Source organism: Myodes glareolus, chromosome 23, assembly GCF_982192425.1.
Source record: "Myodes glareolus chromosome 23, mMyoGla1.1, whole genome shotgun sequence".
Lineage (NCBI taxonomy): Eukaryota > Metazoa > Chordata > Mammalia > Rodentia > Cricetidae > Myodes > Myodes glareolus.
In genome coordinates this window covers 32,203,490-32,226,536 of record NC_142048.1, presented here as the reverse complement: position 1 = coordinate 32,226,536, position 23,047 = coordinate 32,203,490, and the positions used below count along the sequence as shown (strand labels likewise).

General features: G+C 41.8%; 1 pseudogene; it reads right to left on the bottom strand.

Moving 5' to 3' along the window:
- Positions 1-15,745: 15,745 nt before the first annotated feature.
- Positions 15,746-21,123, bottom strand: LOC148118330 (CKLF-like MARVEL transmembrane domain-containing protein 6 pseudogene; annotated as a pseudogene).
- Positions 21,124-23,047: the final 1,924 nt, after the last annotated feature.

Here is a 23,047-nt window from a genome sequence, read left to right as displayed (position 1 = left end):
GCTATCTCAGCATCAGACAATTCCATTTTGTATGTCTTATTTACATCTGTGCTTAATTACTGATGGACATACTCACTGTTCTGACCCATTTCATTGAAAGAGTTGTATTTAATGCGTCTTCCCCCACCCCAGAGTCATGTCTTTATTGATTATTTGGGGATTTCATACAATACATTCCAGTTACATTCATGGCCCACTCCTCCCAGGCCTGCCCTCCTATCCATGTGTCCTCTCCCACAAAAGAAAAAAAAATACACCAAGGCCAATTTGTGCTGCTTATTTACTCACGGGAACATGGTCAAACTCCCAGTGGCTAGCCCTTAAAGATAGCTGCATTCATCACCCCAGAATTCACGACTGTGAAGGCCTGCACCTCAGTATCCCTATTACAGCCTTTTAGAACTCTCTTCCGTGGCTTCCTGCCTAGACTCCCCCCCCCCCCCCGTTTGTTACAAAATTCTCCAAAGTCTCCCATTCTCAACTTTGAATCATCTAGATTACTGCGAAAGAAGCTTCCATGCTCATAGCAGCCAGCCCAGCACAGATCGTGGACTTTCACATGGTTTCCATGGACCACATCAACATGGCCTGCGGCAGTAACAAGGACCACGTACATCAATGTGCCCACCTACAGCATCACGAATCATGGATATCCTCAGCCTTTGGTGGCAACACAAACCACAGGCATCAACAGGGTCCGCAGTGGCAGTGTGAACCATGGAGGTCTTTCTAGGAGGCTTAATCCAGAAAATGAACCACTCTTTATCTCAGAGATCTTGCTGTTGCTCAAAATCAGGATGATCTTGTCACTGGGCAGTGAGTTCGGGGCCAGAGCCTGTGAGCTCTGGGCTGCTGTACACCTCCCTGCTGGCCCTGCTCCACAATGACATGCTCCTTTGTCCACTGCAGCCATGCAGTAGACAAACCTGTAGCGGTGGCATCTCCAGTGCTGCCTCTCTCCACCGTGAGCCTGCGGCTCTGTTCAGCCATCTTTCCTACCTCTCCATCGCACATTCATCCATCAAAGTGACATTGCAAACTGCTGTGTGCCACCAAGTTCACATGTATATGCCCAAACAGCTTTACATGCAAATATTGCATGAGTCATTACTGCAATTATTATTGCAGTCATTATTGCAATGAGTCATTACTCTCGTTTGGTTTCTGGTTTCTGAAACACCATCAATATTGGACTATTGCTGAGACTCATCTTGGATGTACTGCTGTTACCCAGAGTTCAGGGTGATCTTGTGGATGGGGAGTGCTTCCAGGGTATCGGATCCGAGAGAGCTCCAGGCTGCTACACACCTCCATGTCTCGGCGCTGCTCACGGATATGACCTTTGTCTCGCTGGCACAACCATGGTGCTTGCCACTATGCTTGCTGTCTGTGGGCAGAGTCACGACCCCCGAGCTCTTCTCCCCACCATAGGGTGAGCAGCCGCTACTGCAGTACTGTCTGCTCCATGCTTTCCGCTGCCCAGGATGAACGTACTTGGCAATGGCTATGCTCCCATACCTGTTGCTGCCTTGCTTCTACCATTTTTTTTCCAATTTCATGAATCTTTTGTAGTTGTTCCAGAGATACTGCATGCTCAGCAGACTCATCCTCCACTATCTCATATCTCTTCAAAATCTCCGTGGGTCTCGCAGGTTCCTTGGAGCAGCTGGGTGCTGGCAGCCACCTCTATCTTGACTCATAACTGGGCTGTTAAATGCATCTTGCCTGTGTATCTGCAGGGCTATGTCTAATAGGTGAGTTTGAGACTGCAGTACAGTGGTCCAGAGCTTCTGATCCTGAAGACAATGAACAGAACCCATAAGAGGAGCTGATAGGGAATTTGGGAGGACACTTGCCCTGGACTCTCTGGGGAGATTTTTTTTTTTTTAGTTCATAGCATATGCTAAGTTCTTTATCTCTACCATGAGAAAATGTAGTCTCCTTTTTCTTGCTCAAGGGTATATATAAACAAGTTCTGTGCTTCCTCAAAGCTTAATCATGGTTTTATACCATGGTGAAGACATCAGGGTATTATCCAGAATTTTATGTGTTGTGAGACTCATTGAACCTGTAGACGCTAGGAATCTAAATCTTAGACACATAGCATCCTGGGGATTATTAAAAAGTTTCATTCTGGGCATAGAGATTATGAGCTATGATAGAGTTACTGAACATCTATATTGTTTCTGTAGCCTTTTACCCGAACACTGATGTTTTGTAAGGTTTCAAAGTGATTTTATCTTTTGTGTTTACTGATGGAAGAATCGTCTCCTTGGTATCCTAATGAATCGTTTGAAGCTACAATTTAACCATTGGCATTAGTTGCTTTCTTATTGCTGTTATGAAACATGGCCAAGGCAACTTACAGAAAGAATTTTGCAGAGTTAGAGTCTTTTAGTGGAGTTGGAGTGATGTCACAGTGGCTGGAGTTGGAAACTGAAAGTTTGCATATTGAACTATAAGCAGGAAACAGAGGGACCAAGCAAGAACTGGTGTGTATCTTTAAACTTTCAAAAACCCATTTTCCCCAGCAAGGTCACACCTCTGAACCTGAACCTACCCAAACCTACCAAAACAATACCAACTGGGGACTAATATTCAAATGCCTAAGCTTGTGGGGGACATTGCTGGTTCAAATCACTGTGCCATTCACCGAGGTCTAATAAAAATATAAAAATGTTCATAAAAATGAACAATTTCTTGCTATGAACTTTGTAGGTATAAAAGAAAAGCAATCCTTAATAGAAGTATTGGGTTTGTATTTGTTACACAGAAAGGGGAGGCTGATTTCCAGAAAGGGGATGAGGAAACATCAGATAACTGCATTTGTTAAGAAAGAGAAAACCAAATAATTGAAGTAGAAAATTATAATTCTTACGGCTCATATTTCTTTAGTGTTGGTTTTGTTCTTTGTGAGGGGGCTGAGATCTAGCTTCACCACAAATGTTTCCTCATACTTACTCTCCCAGAGAGCCTTGTAATGACGAAAAAATCAGAACTGGTCCCTCCTTGCTATGTTTTGTTGTCTTGTAAACACAATCTTGGATTCCATCCGTTGGAATTTGTAAAGCTTGTGTTCAGATAAAGCTTATGAGATGAAACAGGCTGTCTTTCCAATTTGCCTCACCAGATATCAAGATGAAATCAGCCAGAGCAGATACAAAGCTTGCTGCTCACACGAGAAAGAAAGCATTGTTTTCTGGCAAATGAATAGAAGCTGACGAAAGATGCGTCCCCAGAACCAACTTTTTATCTTGAGTTCCTGGGAGAGTCATGGTGCTAAGAGATGTTATCCACCCTTCTCCCAGATAGTTTAAGATCTCTGGGTCTCCCATGTGCTGGGAGGTGAGAGGGGATTTAGAGTCTTTTTGAAAATGATTCCTCACATTACTGTGGTTTTCTATTACTAATACAAATTCTTTCTCAACATCTGTGACACAGTTTTTTTTTCTTTTCCCTTTTTCTTCTTCAAGGTAATAACACAAGGTAACCCCTCTCAAGAAACAGATTAGTGAAGCATAAGGTAAATATGTTTACCTTTATAGATATGAGGTATGTATGCTTACACTTAGTTCTAAGAAATGTGATTATCTACATTCAGTTTTAAGGGATTAAATTATTTATCTTCTGATTTCCTCTTTGGTGTATTTATTAAGACTAGGAGCATGGTGTGGTGAGGCCTGCCTATAGTCTTAGCACTGGAAAGGCAGAGGCAGGAGGACAGAACGTTTGAAGCCAGCCTGGTCTACATAGGATGTCTGAGGCTAGCTTGCTACATAGTGAAACTTTTTCTTAAAAAGAGGGTCTTTTGCTTTCCAAGACTGGACATATTAGGGTTGGAGAAAGAACCGGACATGTGCACAGCTGCTGCCTGTGTTATTGGTTAGAAGCAGGAGCTTTAGGTATCACTCTCAGGCATCTATCTGTGTAGGGGGCACCACTGCCCCTCTTGATGCTGTGGGTGAAGAAACACCCGCTGAGTTCCAGGTTCCTGTGGTGGAAGAAGGCCTCTAAAGCCTGGGATGTAAACTGGATGCGAGGTTTTCTCTTTGTCTGTTATTTGTTGCTCTGTTCTGACAGTAACATAATGCTTGGTACAAAGTAGCATCCAGTAACTCCTGAAATGAAGTTAAACAGGATTATGGGTGCTTGACTGCCATTGATGTTTACATAGAGAGAAATACTCCTGGTGTTTGGCTTTACTGCCCTTCTATTCCCGTCCTGGGGAGATCTCATCTTACTTTCTTCTAGGCTAAGTAACTGAGGGAACAGAACTCTGTGCCCCAGGTTGCCAAATGCTACCTTCTTCTAAGGGATTACAGTTGAGAATGCAAAGGATCTGGGGTTGCAGCATCCACCCTGCAAAGAAATGCCCATCAGCAAGAGTATTCTCAGCGCCATATGGCTTGTCGGGCTGGGTGGGTCCTCGCCAGGTGTGGAAACCTTTTGGAGACTCAAACACTTCTTACTTTCATGATTTAATTTTCAAATGCTGCGGACTTGGTCAACAGAGGATAAAGGAGCGAGGAGGCATGATGTTGGAGAATTCTTATTTCATCAACCCCCCCCCCCCGCCCCTGCGTATGTGAAGATGGGCTGGAATGTGTAAAGAAAAGCTAAGAAAGCGGATTGGCGATAACCCCGGCATGTGGCTTGTGCACCCAGCGCTGAATTACAGACTGAAGGGGAAGACGCCGACAGCTCCTTCTTTCTTAGCTCTGATTGCTAGGGCTTTGTTTCTCCCCTTTAGTATATCATTTTTGAGCCAGTGTTAAGATGAGGACGTTCTTTAAGGAATTATGTTTGATGTGGAGCGTACTCTTTCTCTTGTTACCCGCTCCACTGATAAGGACAGATTTCCAGAGGTCTTAGGCTTTCTCAGGGCAGATTTCTCACACCAGGGTAGTTGGAGGCAACGACCACGATTTTGGGCTTAATAGTTTATGACAGGTAGACCAAAATAATTCCTTTTCAGCAAAGGAGTTGCTATAAATCTGTTTAGTTGGTCATCCAACGTGATGACATTTAAGATATAGTTGATACGCTGTTTATCTTAAAGAAACATTTTGAAATTAATTCTTCAGCGCTACGCAATATTTTATCTTTTCAGTTTAATAATATCCAAATGTGCTTTTGTGAAGCAAAAAAAACCCCACATGCGTGTTTCTTCATAAATCAGCCAGTTAGTTTTGAAAATAGAACACATTTCAAATCTGTAGCACATTATGGAAGCATTAGGGGGAGAAGGGGATGACTTTCCTGCAGTTTTGGATTTTTTTTTTAACAGACTTCACTGTTACAGTGTTGCACAGTGAAGACAGAAATACACCACAGAAGTCTCTGGTTAGGAGCCAGCGTCTTCCCTTTTGTATTATTTTCGATTCCATTGTTTTTTTTTTTATCTGATATCCAGAATGGAACGGACTCAGTCCATACTCTCATGTTAAAGATGTTAGAAAATGCGATAGACAAGCTTACCCTTTTGATATTTTAGGTGGCTCTGCCGGCAGCAGAACAGGCACTTCTAAGCTGACTCTGCAAGAATCGCTCATGCACCTCCGATGAAGATATTGCACTTTGTGTTCTTTGTGTAGGATTTATGAGAAAATTATGTGAGACCTTTACATTTGTGGAAATAAAACATGCAGCTTGGAAGTTATTTCAAAACGTGCATCAAATTCATCACTTTGTCCTGACAACTTTATCTTTAATAATTCTCATATTTCTTCATTTATTTTCGTTCTTATCTCCAGTTCAGATCACTACCATTCCTTCTTTTCTGACTAGTGGAATATCATCCCACCCCCTGCCGAGGAGCAGTTCATGACACAGGAAACACTCCATACAAGAAAATGAAGATTCGCTACATATACAGACAGGTCTTGACTAAGACACTCTAAAATGTGGACACTGGTCGAACCGCCACTTTTCAGCCATACTTTTAAATGTTTCCCAAATGTTCTATAACAAGCACGACTTTCCCATTTCTTTTTAAAGTAGTAGAAAAGTTAAAATGAGAACAAATGTTGAAAATATATTTTACAAATTATTTTATTTTATGTATATTGGCATATGTAGGTCTGTGCCCTGCATGTGTGCAGTGCCCATAGGGGCCGAGAGGGTTGTGAGCTGCCGTGTGGGTGCTGGGGAACAAACTCAGATCTTCTAAAGGAACGGCAAATGCTCTGAACCACCGAGTTAGTCCTCCAACCTCTAAATAGTTTTTTAGGGTCACAACTTTTTTTCTCTTTTTTCAGTATACAAAGACTTGGACAGTTGCTTTCATTGGATAGATGGTCTTGAATAATGTATTCAGGAAAGGCTGATTACTCCAATGTGGCCTATATTATGGGGATACCAACAGAAACACTGCCCTCATATGTGTAGTTGGTCTTTCCCATCAGACTACGATAGCTTAAGCAGGTGAGGCCAAAGAGAGAACCCTGGCCACATTTCCATGGGTGACCTAGTAGAACTGCTTGCTGATACTTGCTTGCCTTCGGACATCCAGTGAGTGACAAGGCCAAATACATTTTTTAAAAGTATTTAATTATGTGTCTGTGGGGGTGTGTAAACATGAGTGGAGGTTAAAAGAGTCCAGGGAACCTTCTGGAACTATGGTTACAGTCAGTTGTGAGACCCTGCGAGTTCAGGTAACACACTAGGGTCCTCTGTAAGAGCACTAGGCACCTTTAACCACTGAGCCCTCTCTCCAGCCTCCACACCTAACATCTATCCACTCAGACACACATACACAAACTCTGTGATGGGTTGTAGGAGGAGGCCGCCTGTTGGTTCCTGGCCACCCAGAACCGAAATAATCACGCAAATCTCTATAGCAAATCTCCTTTTAAATATAAGCAAACATTTATAGACAATATTTGGGAATATGGGCATAGTTATCTCCACGCTGCTTCCTGCTGATTGTTGGGCAAAGTAATTTTTGGGGTGTTCACAGTGACATTTTGGGGGATCTTGGTTCATCAAACCACATTAGCCTACATTTAATCCACAGGTTCTCATCTTCTACGGAAATAAAAGAAGAACCTCTTTTCCAATGCAATATATACTTAAACTCAAATTCTGAAATCAAGATACTGTTAAAATATATATGCTGGTTACTTACCTCTTTCATAGTCAAAAATTCAATGACAACATAATATACATAATCTAGTCTCTATGTGTATTTTCCATCTTTATGTGGCTTATTTTTACTCTATTACTTTTTAATATTTATTTTATTATCCTTTAATATATGACTGTCTGTACTGTCTCTTTAAAGGCTTTGCTTTTGTTTTTTAAAAAAACCATTTTTTTATAACTCTCTGTACTATTTTTCTTCTTTCTCCCAAGTCTATGTACATTTATTCAACACTGTGGTCCAATTAGAGGTCTTTTATATCTGAATCTGTCCTATTGTGTATCTATCTGTAATCTTTACTGTCCAGGAGCAATTCTTAAAATGCTAAACCCTTCTTATGAACTTAAGCAGCTGCATTACTAGGGGAAATACAGTACTTCCTGCTTGCCCCACCCAGTCCAGCATGGTGGAGCTGTTTGCTGCCTCTGAGAGCCACGCTTATAGCCCCCCTTTTAGACACACAGTCACTTTATGTCACCATTAAGCAAACTGTAGCAATCTGTTCACAGACCCCACTCAAATGCTCTGCAGCTGAACCTCCAGAAAGAGTCAGAGTTCGCTCTGGCAGCACAGCCCAGAAAGCCAGCATTTCAAAATGATGCAGCGTTTTTTTGTTTTTTTTTTTTTTTCTGCTACCACCGAATCAGGAAAACTTCTCTTAAAGGAGCCACTGCCATTTGGCTGTGGCTTACTGGGTAAAGTTCTGTCTGGCTCCAGCAGGTCTACATGGCTTCTCTCTGACTCCATGCTTCTTTCTCCTATCATTCAGTCCAGCCCTCTTCGCCCTGCTCTGCCATAGGCTCAAAGCAGTTCTTTATTCTTTAATGGTAATCATATCATGCAGAGGGAAATCCCACATCAATGGGAAGCTCAGCAGCTAGAGAGTCAGGCAAAAATAAAATGAATGTGGGATCAAACTATACATATTTAAAGGATTATAATTATATTAATTTAAAATTTTACCAAAAAACACTAAAGTCTTGCTCACTATGCAAATGCTCTGCCATTGCAACAGAGTTGCTGTACAAACAGAGATTTCCCCCACTGTGTATTTAGACCCACACTGCACCTGGCTCCTTTATTTTTTTTCTCTCTACTTTGCTCCAGTCATGTTTGGGACTTTCAAGAAAATAGCTGCCCCAGTGGTTTAGGGATAATAAGGCTTTTCAGGGGCCGGGTGACAGAAAGAATGCCCTTTCTGCTTGGAGATGGGTTCGTCTGTGTAGAATCATGACAATTTCCTACTCAGTTGTCCTGGAGATAATGCACATGCTGTCACCAGCCAATGAGCAGGTTGGTGTGTCTCTGCTTGGCTGGGCTAGTTACTAAACATCTTGAATTTATTCCAGAAACTTTTCTGAAGGAATAGATTTTTTTTAAAAAAAGAATAAAGTCTTAACTGTTTAAATTGTAAAGGCAACTGTAAAAAAACACAGAGAGTGATATAATTTTGAATGTAGTGTCCTGGGGGCTTATAGGTCAAAAAGTGAAAGCAGAGACATGGAGAACTGGCTAGCACCTAGTCATATTACAGCTACAATGGCCACTTATCAATCTGGGTTTAACTCTCCTTTTCTCTTTTTGCCCAGTACACATTTCTTCCTCACTATAATCAATTATATTGTCTTTATCTCAGCTGCATATTAAATTATTAGTAAATAGTTATTCAATATTTATATCTACTTTATATATTGGGAACTTTTCAGATCATCAATATTATACAATATTGTAAAATACAACATTACAAAAAATGAAATACACAATTGATTTTATGCCTTTCCAACCCATTTCCCATCCAATACTCAATAATAAAATATTAAAAAACAAACATGAATGTATCAGTCCACCCTTGTTTTGACCTGATTTGAATGCTTAAAATTACACATGTTTAAGTCCTCATGCTGGGTATCCATGACTGTGAATTTTTTGGAAATAGAATCTATTTGAAAATTAATGTAGTCAAGGTAAAATGAGGTTAACCTGGACTATGGTGGGCCATAATCCCACAACTGGTGGTTTTATAAAGAGGCATTTGGATTAAGAGACAGAGAGGAATGACAAGAAGGTGTATAGTGAAATCAGAGACTGGAGTTCATCTGCCGAGAGTACCAGGGATGGCCAACAAGCAGCAACAGCTAGGAGAAATATGGAGCACCTAACCCTCAGGTTTCTAAATGTGTGCCTCTTCTGGCTTCTACATCATAAGAGCATGGATTTCTGTTGCCTTACATGCTCGGTTTGAACTCCTTTGTCATGGTGGCTTCAGGAAACAGATGTACAGCTAAGCAGATGGACCAGTGAGAGCTAACACAGACCAGAGAAAATAAGACCCAAGTGTTTCCAGGACAAGTCGCAAGTGAGCTGAAAGACATCACTAAACAAATAATCCTTTCCTTATAATAAGTCCAAAACCAAAGATCATTAGTATGGATAATTATGTCTTTTTGATCTCTTCCTGTTTGCTAGCTTCATGTTGCTTCTGTGGTTTTCACTGGTCTTCTTTTAGCTTGCTGGAGGAGACTAGCTCTTGTCTGACTCAGAGGTTTCGTATACCCCAGCTCCTTTTTTTTTCACAAACTGTTCCCCTGGCATTTCATTTGAATAACTTCTTCTGATCTGTCATGTCTAGTGAGAGATTGCATCCTTCCTGGTCTTCATGATAGTTTACATCAATGAAATCTTAAGCTATGATTCTCAGCTGGATCTCAAGTACTTCATTTGCTCCATTGCATTTATCACAGATTATGAAATAATATGTATGTTATTTATATGATCATCATTATATGTCTTTCCCTCTAGATTACATGTCCCATCATGCAGTGAGCATGTATTTTTGTCTTTCCCTAGATATCAGCATAACATTTTCGAATGAGTTATAAAACGTATTTCTAGACTTTTGAAGGGCAGTGATGGACACAAAAATTAAACCATACATTTTTTCAAATTATTTTTGTAACAGGGTCAGAGAATTTGATAGACTGTTTCAATAACTTTTATTTAAGTAAATATTGTCAGATTAGTTTTGAATGCCATGGTATTAAAAAAGCAGTTACCCTTCATTTGTTTTGAGTCACATTAAAATTTTTAAAATATACTTTTAAAAAGACTTATTTATTTTTATTTTGTAAGCAATTGTTTGCATGGGCATTTATATGCCATGTGCATATAAATGTCCCTTGTAACCACGGAGACCGAAAGATATTGTCATATCCCCTGGAACCAGAGTTATGGATGGGTGTGAGCCACCATGCGGAAACCAGGAAACCAATCCTGGGTCCTCTGAAAGAACAGCAAATGCTCTTAACCACAGATCCATCTCTCCAGACCCTTAATATAATTTTAGGTAATTTTTGAGAATGTCACACATGTATAAAATGTATTTTGATCATATTCATTCCCATTACTGCTCCACCTCCTTCCAGATCTGCCTCCATTACAGACCCCTCCCAACTTTGGTCCTCATTTTAAAAAATAACTCACAGATTCCACTTCGTGTTGCTCATATACTCACAGGTATGGGGATCGTACTCTGGATAGGGTTGACCTACTATTAGGGCTCGTGCCCTTAAAGAAAAACCGAGTTTCCCTCCTCCGGAAGTCATCAACTGTCAATCACTCCTCGGCTCAGAGTCACATTTTGAAACGCATACATTTCAAATACTTCTTGTCAGTATAACCAGCTTTCTTTAACCAGTTGCTCATAACAAGTGATATTTGGACATTGGATGACTAAGTGGATCTGGTGTCCAAATTCAGTAGTCGGTTCCTTCTAAGGTAATAGAAACACACACTGACAAAATTATAAGCCATGTGCCCGAAACCAGTTAACATAAACTTCTTGTCATTTTGTGTTTAATCGTAGATAACTCAAGATTATCTGGGATTTTTCCACATAACAGTTCTTAAACATTTTTTTTTCTAGCTTATGACTTCTCAGACCCGCATCATGGAATTCTCCACCTGCCTTAGCTTGGCAGAAGGCCAGCTTATTGACCCTTAGAGCAGACTGCAAATTCGTCTTCTAAATTATGTATATTTCCTGACTGCTTGCTTGGTACTTGTGCCCTGAGAAAGTTAAATCATGAAGAGACAGTCTATAAATCCAAACATGTCACAGATGAGTGTGGCTCCAAGACCTGAGGAATTTGGACAGGATATAACAGAAGAAACGGTTGCTACATTTGGCACTGGCCTCTCACTTTTAAAATTACCCACTCGGGCTTATCTCACTTAGGAGGCAAAAGCACAGAGGAAATCTACGCGTGTCTTTGCTGAAAGGCACTGTAATCTGTTCTTTATGGAATATTGTATATGGTCTTTGTGTCTGTAGAACACGGATGACCTGATGGTGCTACATGTTTTCCAAATGCAGGAACCATTAGATATTGCATTTTCATCGAGCACAATTTCTGATTGTGATACAGAATGATACCAGCCAGATCCCACACTTCATTCATATTCACAAAAACTTCATCTGGGAGCTCCTCACATTTAGGAATACTTTGGCAAGACCCCTGAAACCTGGAAGTAACCCCGAGTCGCCAATGTGGGACACAGAATGGAATAGGAAATACAAGAAAGTGGCAAGAGAAACTATTTCTTTTTGATGGGATTACTGGTCAGTTTCCAAGTTGGCTTGAAGTTATGGAGAAAATACTTCCCTAGGGACTGCAGTTTCTATGGGGAGGAGGGCCAGGGTGGGGCAGAGAGAGAACCGCAGGTGCGTACATATCCACCTTCTCCCGTGTCCTGAGATACTTTGTAGAAGCTCATAATACCCTCATTTCATGGTGAAGGGGATGTGGCATTGGTTAGACCTCCTGGGTTAAGTATATGAAAGCACAGAGAAAGAACCCACAAGACCGGAAAGAACAGAAGATCTTGATGGTGGCTGTCTGCGTTGATACGCCAGCACTGGGGTGCAATCAGAGGTACTAGCTCACAACACTTGCAAAGCTGGAATGTCTTGTTCAGAAGCGTTGTGAAATTCTTTATGGTTTGAATCTCTGGTTGCCCGTCTCCAGGTCTAACTCTAGAACCCTACCTGGAATAATGTTAAAGATAGGAGACGATCGCGGTAGTGTATTTTAGGAAAAGAGAAAGGACCAGCCATGTCACAGCAGAAGTATCCACATCAATTATTCAGTTCAAAGCCCACTCTCCCTAGCTGAGACAGTTTTTTTTTACTATTTTATTTTTGAGTATTTATATATTATTGAGGTTTTTTTTTTTTAGTATTTATTATTTGGATTTTCATCACGTTTGATCTTCCCTTTCCCTTCCAGCTCATCCCATGTTCCTCCTACGTCCTCTGTCTTGGTCAGTGTTCTATTGCTGTGACAAGGTATCATGACCAAGTCAAAGAAAGCATTTAATTGGGGCTGGCTTACAGTTTCAGGGTTTAGTCTGTTTTTCTTTTTATCATGGCAGGAAGCATGGCAGCACACAGGTGGATATGGTGTTGGACAAATAGTTGAGAGTTCTACATCTGGATCTATAGGTAGTCAGAAGAGCAAGCCTGTTGTGGTCTGGTGCCAGCCTGGACCATAAATTATTTCTCTGGACCAGAGGGGAGGCATGGGAATAATTAAGACAACTTGCATGGCTTTATTTGGAGGGAGATTCTCAGTGAACCTCCTATGTGGCAGGTGCAAACTATGGCCTGGAAGTCTGGCTGCCATTCCATGTAGAAATATGGGCCTACACAAGCCACTGGGCCTAGACTGACTTTTGAAAACTGCAAATCCCAGCCCTAGTAACAGACTTTCTCCAACTAGGCCACACCTACTCCAACAAGGTTACAACTTCTTTTTTTAAATTTAATTTTGTTTATTGTTTTTAACTGAGCTATACATTTCCCTCTCTCCCCTTCCACCCTCCCTCCCTGCCCACCATGCTCCCAATTTACTAAAGAGATCTTGTCTTTTTCTCTTTCCTAGGTGGATCCATGTATGTCTTTCTTAGAGTCTTTGTTGTCTAGGTTCTCTGGGTTTGTGGACTGTAGGCTGGTTATACTTTGCTTGATGTCTAAAAGTCACTTATGAATGAGTAAATACTATGTTTGTCTTTCTGGGCCTTGGTTTCCCCACGAAGGATGCTTTTTTTTTTCTAGTGCCATCCATGTGACTGCAAATTTCAATATGTCATATTTTACTGCTGAGTAATACTCCATTGTGTAAATGTACCACATTTTTCTTACCCATTCTTCACCCGAGGGGCATCTAGTTGCTTCCAGGTTATGGCTTTTACAAATAATGCTACTATGATCGTAGTTGAGCAGGTGTTCATGATTTTGTGGCCTTTCTGCTATTACTGTTGTTGAAGCCATAGTGATCTGATAAGACAGGGGGTTATTCCATTTTTTTGGTATCTGTTGAGATTCTCTTTGTTATTGAGTATGTGGTTAGTTTTGGAGAATGATCCATGAGGTGCTGGCAAGAAGGTATATTCTTTTGTGTTTGGGTGAAATGTTCTGTAGATGTTTGCTAAGTCCATTTGATTCAGAATATTTGTTAGTTCTCTTATTTCTCTGTTAAGTTTCTGATGTGAGATTCCCCTCTGCATGCTGTGATTGTCATTAATGAACAAAGAAACTGCTTTGAACCTATAGCATGGTAGAACTTAGCTAGACAGGGAAAACTAAGCTGAATGCTAGGAGGAAGAAGGGCAGAGTCAGAGAGAAGCCATGGAGCCACCAGAGATAGACGCTGCAAATTTTACCCACATGGCAATACACAAATTACTAGCAATTAGTTAAATTAATATAAGAGTTAGTCAATAAGAAGCTAGAGCTAATGGGACAAGCAGTGATTTAATTCATACAGTTTCCGTGCGATTATTTTGGGTCTAAGCTAGTCAGGTAGCCGGGAACCAACAAGTGACCCCCTCCAAATTTCTGTCTGGTTGATCTGTTCATTGTGGAAAGTGGGATGTTGAAGTCTCCTACTATTAGTGTGTGGGATTTAATGTAAGATTGAAGCTTTAGTAATGTTTCTTTTACAAATGAGGGTGCCTTGTATTTGGGGCATAGGTGTTCAGAACTGAGACTTCATCTTGATGGATTTTTCCTGTGAAGAATATGAAATGATCTTCTTCATCTCTTTTGAATGATTTTAGTTTGAAGTCTATTTTGTTAGACAATAGGATAGTTACACCAACTTGTTTCTTGGTCTATTTGATTGGAAAATCTTTTTCCAACCCTTTACTCTGAAGTAATGTCTGTCTTGGAGATTGAGGTGTGTTTATTATTATTATTATTTTAAAGAAAACAAACTATTTTTTTTCATAATACATACCAATCTAAGTTCCCACTCCCTTCCCTCCTCCCATTCCCTCCACATACCCTTCTATTCCACCTCAATCCAATCCTCAGAGAGGGTAAGGCACATTGCTTGGAGGAAGGTCCCTTACTATATATAGGCTGAGCAAGGTATCATCCAAAGAGAATAGGTTCCCAAAAAGCCAGTACATTAAGTAGGGATAAATCCTGGTGCCACTGCCAGTGGCCTCCCTAGTCTGCTCTAGCCATGCAACCACATTGAGAGGGACTAATTTATTCCTGTGCTTGTTCCTGGAGTTGGTGAGCTTCCATTAGCTCAGGTATACTGTTTCAGTGAGTGTACCCATCATGGTTTTGACCTCTTTGCTCATATTCTCATTCTTCCCACTCTTCAACTGAACTTTGAGAGCTCAGACCAGTGCTTCAATGCAGGTCTCTGCCTCTGTCTCCATCAGTTGCTGGAAGAAGGTTCTATGGTGATATTTAAGATATTCATCAGTCTGACTACAGGGTAAGTCAAGATTGGGTCCCCTCTCCTCTATTGCTTAGGGTCTTAGCTGGGGTCATCCTTGTGGATTCCTGGGAATTTCTCTAAAGCTAGGTTTATTGTTAACTGTATAATGGCTCCCTCAATCAAGATATTTCTTTCCTTACTGTTTTTGATATTAGCCATTCTGACTGGTACAAGATGGTATCTCAGAGCTGTTTTGATTTGCACTTCCCTGATGACTAAGGATGTTGAATTTGTCCTTAAATATCTTTTGGCCATTTGAGATTCTTCTGTTGAGAATTCTCTGTTTAGTTCTGTACACCATTTTTCAATCAGGTTATTTAGACTTTTGATGTCTAATTTCTTGTGTTCTTTATCTATTTTGGAGATCAGTCCTTTGTCTGATGTGGGGTTGGTGAAGATCTTTTCTCATTCAGTAGGCTGCCTTTTTGTCTTATTGACTGTGTCCTTTGCTTTACAGAAGCTTCTCAGCTTCAGGAGGTTCCATTTATTTATTGTGCTAAATTCTTTTTCTTCAAAGACAACAAGGACTGTTGAAATAACAAATAACAAATAAACAAATAACAAAACCTTTGCCATTTGAGACAAGTTCCAACCTTTACTAAAAGCCCTCTTAGCTAACTGGCGGGGCTGCCACGCAATCTAGTACTGAGAAGCTTCCTTCCTGCCCCTTCCTTCTCTCCAAAAGAAGAGGTGCACACATGACACAGGTCACATGGAAGAAGAGCCGTCTTCTGGTCTGCAGCACCTGCTCCGTCTTTAAACGTTCAGTGGCCCAGTGAGGTTTTCTCAGCTGGCCCTCCTGCCCTCTCTTCTATAGCATGTCGACAAAGTCAGTTAGGAACAGACTCGCCATAAACGCAAACACAATTGCAGCAATTTCAGATGAGGTCCCAGCATGGGTAGAAACAAAAATGATAGACGTCAACAGAAACACGCGCCCTGTTCCCAGGGTGACGTAAAAATCCGACGACTTGACGTTTCCAGCATCCACTCTGCCATGCACTCCTGTGCAGTACACGATCAGCAGGAGCAGGCTCAGGAGAAAGGCGCTGCGGCTCACAAACTCAAAGAAGCGCAAGCCTCCACATAATGACACAGCCTCTTCACAGATGAAGGCCAGCAAAGACTGCAGCAGCTGCAAGCCTTTGAGAATGTGCTGAGACCACGGGAACCGGCTCAGGAATGGAGTAGGCGGCCAGACTGCTGCGCACACCACCGCCTCAGTGGTGGGGCTAAACCGCTGGGTTCTCCATCGTTGCTCGGGAGATTATTCTCAATGGTGGATTTTTAGTGAGCATAGTGGCCAATGTCATCCGTTCTGGTCAGCAACTCCACCTAACCTCAGGGTCATTCTTGAAAACCTCACCTGGTGAACTCAGATAGGTGTACCAGGTGACCAGGCACACACCCTAGAGTTTAACCTGATTTCAGGTGACTGCTGTATCTATTTAGTAGCAAAACTTGGATGCAGACTAAGTCAGTAGTCTTACAAGGCAGCAGAGCCCAGCCAGCTGTCCCATCTGAAGTCAGAGCAGAGGCACTAAGTATTCCAGCCATCTAGATAAATAAAAAGAAGGTTCCACCTGCCCATGGTTCTTACCAGTTAGGCCCTTCAGAACCACAGGCTTGAGCCAGCAGTGAGGGTCTATCCCTTCTCTGCTGAAGAGAAACCAACACAAGGACTAAGGGATTACAGAACTCAGGGAATCATGACACTTCCCAAAGCAGCTAACAAAGGTCCAACAACAGACACCAAACTACGGGAGATCTATGAAATGGGAAAGAATTCACAAGAATTCCCTCAAAGGAGTTTAGGGGGCTACAAGAACATGAAAGAAATGAGAAGCCTGGCAAAGAGAGGCAGTGAATGCTCAGGAGAAGCCCGTCGGTCTGCTGGAAGCAATGTCTCCAGGTGGCGGTGGGCCAGCACTAGAACTCATGTCTTCAGCCAGTCGGGAAGTCCAGTGCTCCTGCTTTGACTCCGCTGTCTCTGACAGATACCTTGTGTCTCAGGCTCCTACGAGAAGGCCAAATACAACCGACAAAACCCTTTCCTATTTAGAGACAGGTGGGTCCTATAAGTACTATTTGCTTTCAGCTTGTCTTTGAAGCATAGTAGATCATCTCTGGCAGGAGTAAGGTTCTTGAGATCTCTCTCTCTCTTTCTCTCTCTCTCTCTCTCTCTCTCTCTCTCTCTCTCTCTCTCTCTCTCTCTCTTTCTCTCTCTGTTCATGTTCATGAACATATGGGTGGGGGCCAGAAAGTGATCTCAAGTATGATCCCGCCCCATGTCCCATCTACCTTGTTTTTCTCCGGAAGCTATTACAGGGTCTCTCACTATTTGGGGACTCATGATTAAGGTTAGCTTGGTCATGGCCAGCATGCCTCCAGGGAGTCTGCAAGTCTCCCCCTCCTCAGTTTTAGAATTACAGGTGCAGAATTCTTCAGCACCCCCAACTTGTTCATGCAAACACTTGTTTGTGTTTGAACTTCAATCAAACATAGGTCTCTAGTATCACTCAACTCCCAGGTTTTAAATGCGGGTTCTGGGGATCCAGCTCAGGTATTCGTGATTCTGCAGCTAGCACTCCACCGTTTGTCTGTGTTACCTCCCCAGCCCAAGACAGTCTCTTTTTATCAACTTAATGGAGGTGGAATTTATGTAAAATAAAATGCATTAGTTTAAAAGTGGCAATTTTAACAAATGTTTGCGTTCCCTTAGCTAAGATATGAAGCATGGTTGTCACTCCATAAAGCTTCATAAAGCTTGCTCTTGTTTCTTGTCAGTCAACCTCGCCTCCTCCATCATTGCCAGCTCAGGAAACCATTGATCTGGTTTCTGTCACTACAGATTCATTTTGCTTAAATTGGAAACTTATATGAAAAGAGTCACATAACGTGAGCTAATGGTAAAGTGTAGCAGAGTTTGTTTTTTATTTTTATTCTTATTTTTTTTTTAGGGAGGGCTATTTCATTTACTGCATCCGCGAAATGCCAACTAACTGTTTTACTTTGCAAATAGTTTGAAAGCTGTCTCTAGTTGGCCTTCCCTAAGCCAGCTCTGACATGGTCCCTGCTGCTCCCTGCTGCTGTGCTGTAGGTTGTTACTGGAGTGAGAAGTCTAGAGGTTAAGGTCAACGCAGGACTTAAAAGGGTACTCTCTCCAGAGAACATCCCTACCCTTCTCATACGTGATGACGTCACAACTCCTGCAGCTCCAACTCTCTGAACAGCTAACATCCCATCCTTTTGTGCCTACTGGTCGCACTGAAATTTCCCAGGATGCCTTTGTCAACTTTGATGCTTTCGGTATGCCTAAAGTGGTCTCCCTAGGGAGATTCAAAACTGAAAAGTTGAGAAAATAGGTTTCAGCACTTCTCAATATTCTTGTTGGCTTACTTCCTTTTTATGATATCCATGTGGGCCCCTCAGTTGCCAGCAATCTCTTATTGTCACTTCTGACCAAGTGTGTCCTCTTTATCCTCTCTTGTTGATAAGATCCTTGTAATGTATTTATATTCCAGACAAGGCTGATAGCCCACTCCCATTTTTGACATGATCATTAGATCTTATCCATCTTAAGTTGTCCAGGCAGCGTTGTGTGGAGCACCATGCTAGGTTCTGAGGGTAAATAGCCTGCAGCCAAATCCCCAGTGAGTTCACAGCGGGTAGAGGATGTCCAGGTGACAACTCTAATCCAAAAATTCTCCTTTCTCTTCCGATGAGGGAGACCCTGTGTGTATTTGGGAACGAGAGGAAATGCAGGACACCATGTTTGAACTATTGTCTCAGTTATTTCCCTATATCACCTGCTCTGGAATGCATGGCCATGAGTCAGCGTTCACTGCACCGGTAGCTGTGATATGGCACTTGGCGTGGGACCTTTCCACAGTCATTGTTTCTGTGCTTCCTGAAAGGGGGTAGTGTTAAAATCAATATGGGGGGGGGACAGATCCCAATTCTTCTGGCAGACCTCAGCATCCATGTCTCAGAGTGGCAGTACAGAAGGGAGAGCTTAAAAACCGTCCCCTGGTTACAAGGTATCTTACTACCCAAGAAAATGTAACTAGGAGGTTAAATAAATAGTAAGGGTATACTTTTAATTGTCTAAAGAGTATTGCTAACTGAAGCTGTTATTCCTTAGGACCGCTTGTTAATATACATGGCTTGCTCAGAAGGTCTTTGAAGACCACGGGTCACCGTGTTCTGCTATCAATTGAACCCAAAGTGGTTTTCCACAAACTTAACTTTAAAACCAGCTTTCATAGACAGTTGTTTTAAAGGTAGCTTTCTGAAATTATAAAAGGTTTATTAGACAGCAAAACCAAAACCAAACTCAAGACAGTAACTTTTATTTCCAAGTTCTGAAAATTAATATAAGACTGCTATTGCCAATCAAAATCGGAGCAGGCGAAAGGCTATGGGCTAGAGCCAGAGTTCAAGTGATCTGAAATTACCTTGATATGATTTTAAGCTCACAGGATAGGAAGAGAGATTTGGAACTTAAGGATATATAGGGATATATTAACCTTTCCTCAGAGGTTACACAGCAGACGAGGAGTGTGTTGAAGAAGCCTCTGCCTTCAAAGCAGCGCGCAGACAAATCCCACCTCCGACAAAAGGTACCTGAGCAAATAGATAGGCCAGGAAATTAAGGCTGAAAATGAACAGCGCTGGAAATGATGGATTTGGAAAATGAATGTGTTTTCACAGAGATGTGAAGTGGGGTGGGGGAGGAGAAGGGAATGTGATTTATGAAGATTTAGTGGCCTAGTTCTAAGCAGTGTGGCCTGGTACCAGCGATTCAGCCTCTGGATAGATACTGTCGTATCATGATTTACCGCCCGGGATCTGGGAGGGGATGAAGGATGCTATTTGCATTGATCATGCAGTCTTATTTCATCAGAGTTTAGAGCTCCAGAATAAATGGGAGGCACTTGATAATATTTGTATAGTAAATGGCTGAGAATTGATTGTCAGTGATAAATAAAACGGGCTTGAAAACAAACGGACTGAAAAAAGACTTAAAAATTATAATTGCCTATGAATGTAAAATTGGTTTACTCAGCTCTGGATCCAGGCTCTATTTTCTTATGGGTTGACAGGCAATTTAAACCACAAAATTAAACAGTAAAGGATATGGTTTTAAAATAAATGAATCTGGAGTCTAGTCCTTTTTTATTTTTTATTTTTAATCTCAGAAGAAATCGAAACTTTCTGTGAAGTGCACTCTCTTGTCCCATCTTCCCTTTTCCTTAAACAAAGCTCCTGTTTGCAGCGGCTCTGTGGATTTATGGTCAGGGGCTGCCCCTGTAGGACAGCTTTCGTGAGATAGCTCATTATTTTAGTTTCAGATTTTTCCATCAGAAAGTTGTTCAACAGATTCCCTTGCAAAACCCACTTTAGGATTTGCATGTGTGGTATTAGATTTTTATTTGTGCGTTTGGAAAGAGCCACCGATTTTTTTCTCACCCGTGCCCAGTCTCCCAGAAGCAAACGAAAGGTGGATGGCCAGAATGTTTTCTTAATGATCACGAGAAGATTCCCTGGTGAGAAAGGTAAGATATACTTTTTTTTTTTTGTCACCAACCTGAGAGGCAGGATTGGTTTAGTTTTGTGGCTAGGACCTGGGGACTCACTCAGAACTAAGTACTTAGATGGGCCCCCTCAACTTGACTTAAAGTTCTGCAGTTGTGGCTGTATCTTCATCTTGTTTGGGGTCTCACACATGATCTAGTCTTTGACAGCTAAGTCCGTATCTGACATTTATTGTGTTCTTATTGTGTACCAGACATTGTTTTAAGCATGCCACCATAATTAATATTTGCACTAGTTACAGAGTTAGTTGTTTTGGGGTCCCACTTCACAGATGAGAAACTGAGCCAGACAGAGCCATCAGGCAACATCAGAAACTGATGGAACAGATCCGACCTGTATCCCTGGCGTCTGGAGCTCTAGCTCCCCGTCTGTAACTCTGCGATCCCTGCCTCCTTCCGTTACTTCCCTTGCTAGGCCTCATTCCGATTTCTTATTGGTTGTTAGTGGTATGGTCAATGGGAAAAACTTATGAACAGCTGTAACAGGCCTGCTTACTGAGAATGTGCTTGACAAACGCAAACATACGACCGGAAGTTGAGACGAAGTGCCTTAATTTCATTTAAATTAACTCACCGTGACTTCAGGCAACATTTTGACGCAATGGAAGAAAGAAGGGAAAGTGGTCCAGGAAACTGGACGCAGGATTCGCAGCCACAGGGGGTCCTGGATGCCAGCCTGTGTGGAGGGAAAAGACATGTTGGTCAGCTGGGCAGTCTGACAGATGAACGCAGAAAGGAGTACAAGCCTTGTCGCAATTTGATTGTGGCAGATGCTGGGGAACCAAATGTCTGAGGTTTAATTTGGTTTAGGGGAACTGAGTGGGAACAACTTCTTTTCTGATTTGCAGGTGGCGGAGATGATGGCTGGGGGGGAAGGGAGGGGGAGGGTGTGTGTGGCAGGAGACGGCTAACGCAGGACAAATGTTGAGCGGTGCTGCAAGACACTTGCGTGCAGGTGGGCAGGGTGAGGGGTTTACAAACTAATTGGTTTCAGACTCCTCAGGGAGGCCTTTGGGCTGCCACCTCCCTCAATTATCTAGCATACGGTGTATGCTGGACACTTGGTATTTGTGAGTAAAGAAGGAATCAAGCCATCGTCTACTCTATTTCAGTCAGGCTCAGTTGCTAAGACCTCTTTGTCTGCTTAGCAAATTTTAAGACACATTCAGTGCTACCCTTACAGCTTTTGATACCCAGAGCAGGGCTAAGACCCTGTGTCTTAGAATACTGTGAATTAGAATACTTAGAATACTTAGAATACTGTGTCTTAGATGGTGTTTCATCTCCAGTGCTCAACATAATGAATAAATGATTGAATGTTGTTAGCATGGGATAAAAGTCATACCCAATTCTTCAGGTCCTCATGTCCTTACTTGCCCTCATAAGCTAAATATGGAGTCTCTGTTCATTAAATTTTGATATCCTGATGCACTGTGCTCATTACTGATGGACTCAGTTGATGGCCTCTTACCTTCAATTCGCTGTAGTGCTGAATATTGATGTGATATGTGACATAAAAGTAAATATGTATTTGGTCTTCAGTTGTGTTTCCTAACATGGATATAAAACCCTTGTAATTTCTTGACTGATGGAATGAGAGGAACATCTTTATTTGTGATAAATCATTCTGAGCTGCACCTGCATCTAGGCTTAGATGTCTGTTTTGAACCCCTAGACGTCTTCATGGTAGCAGCCGACTGACAAGAGGAACTAACCATGTCATTACAAGGTAGAGACTCCTGTCTCCAGTCCATGATGTTTCCAGGAGGAGAGTGGCTAGAAGTTGAGCTAAACACCATTGCTTAATAGTTAAGTCAATCATGCTTATGCAAAACCCATAAACTATGGGGTTTTAAGACCATCCAGCTTGATTAATGCAGTCATGTGTGGGAAAAAAAACATCAATGCCATAGGGACACGCTTGTGCTCTGGATGCTTCTAGACCTTGCTCTATGTGTCTCTCATCTTATTGTTCATTTTTGTCTGTTGTTTTATCATTTATAATAAATCAGAAAAGTCAACCAACTGTTGTCCTGAGGTCTGCCAAATGAGTTTGTGAGAATTCTTGCTTTATAACTGTTTAGTTAGAAGTACGGGGAAACAGATTTGCAGTGGATGTCTGAAACAGAAGGCAGCCTTGTGGGACTGAACTGTTAGTCTGAGAATTTCTATTCAAATTTTGGGTAGTTAGTAGCAGAACTGATTGAACTGTCAGATATCTTGTTGATGTCTAGAGAGCCAGAATACTCGTTATTGGTGTGGGAAAAGCCATATACTTGGTATTGTAAGTGTTTAGCATACACATTAGGGTAGTAGCTGGTAATCTAGATGAGCAAACTTGCTCTGAAAAGGAATCAGCTAAGAGGATGATGGGAAGTAGCTACTTTACAGATAATGCCCTTCTTTGATGAGCAGCCCAGCTCCTGCCTCCATGTCATCAAATGCACAACTGAAAGAACTGGTGACCCTGATATTATTGTCAGCTCTAGGAAATTTCATTGATATCCCCAACATTT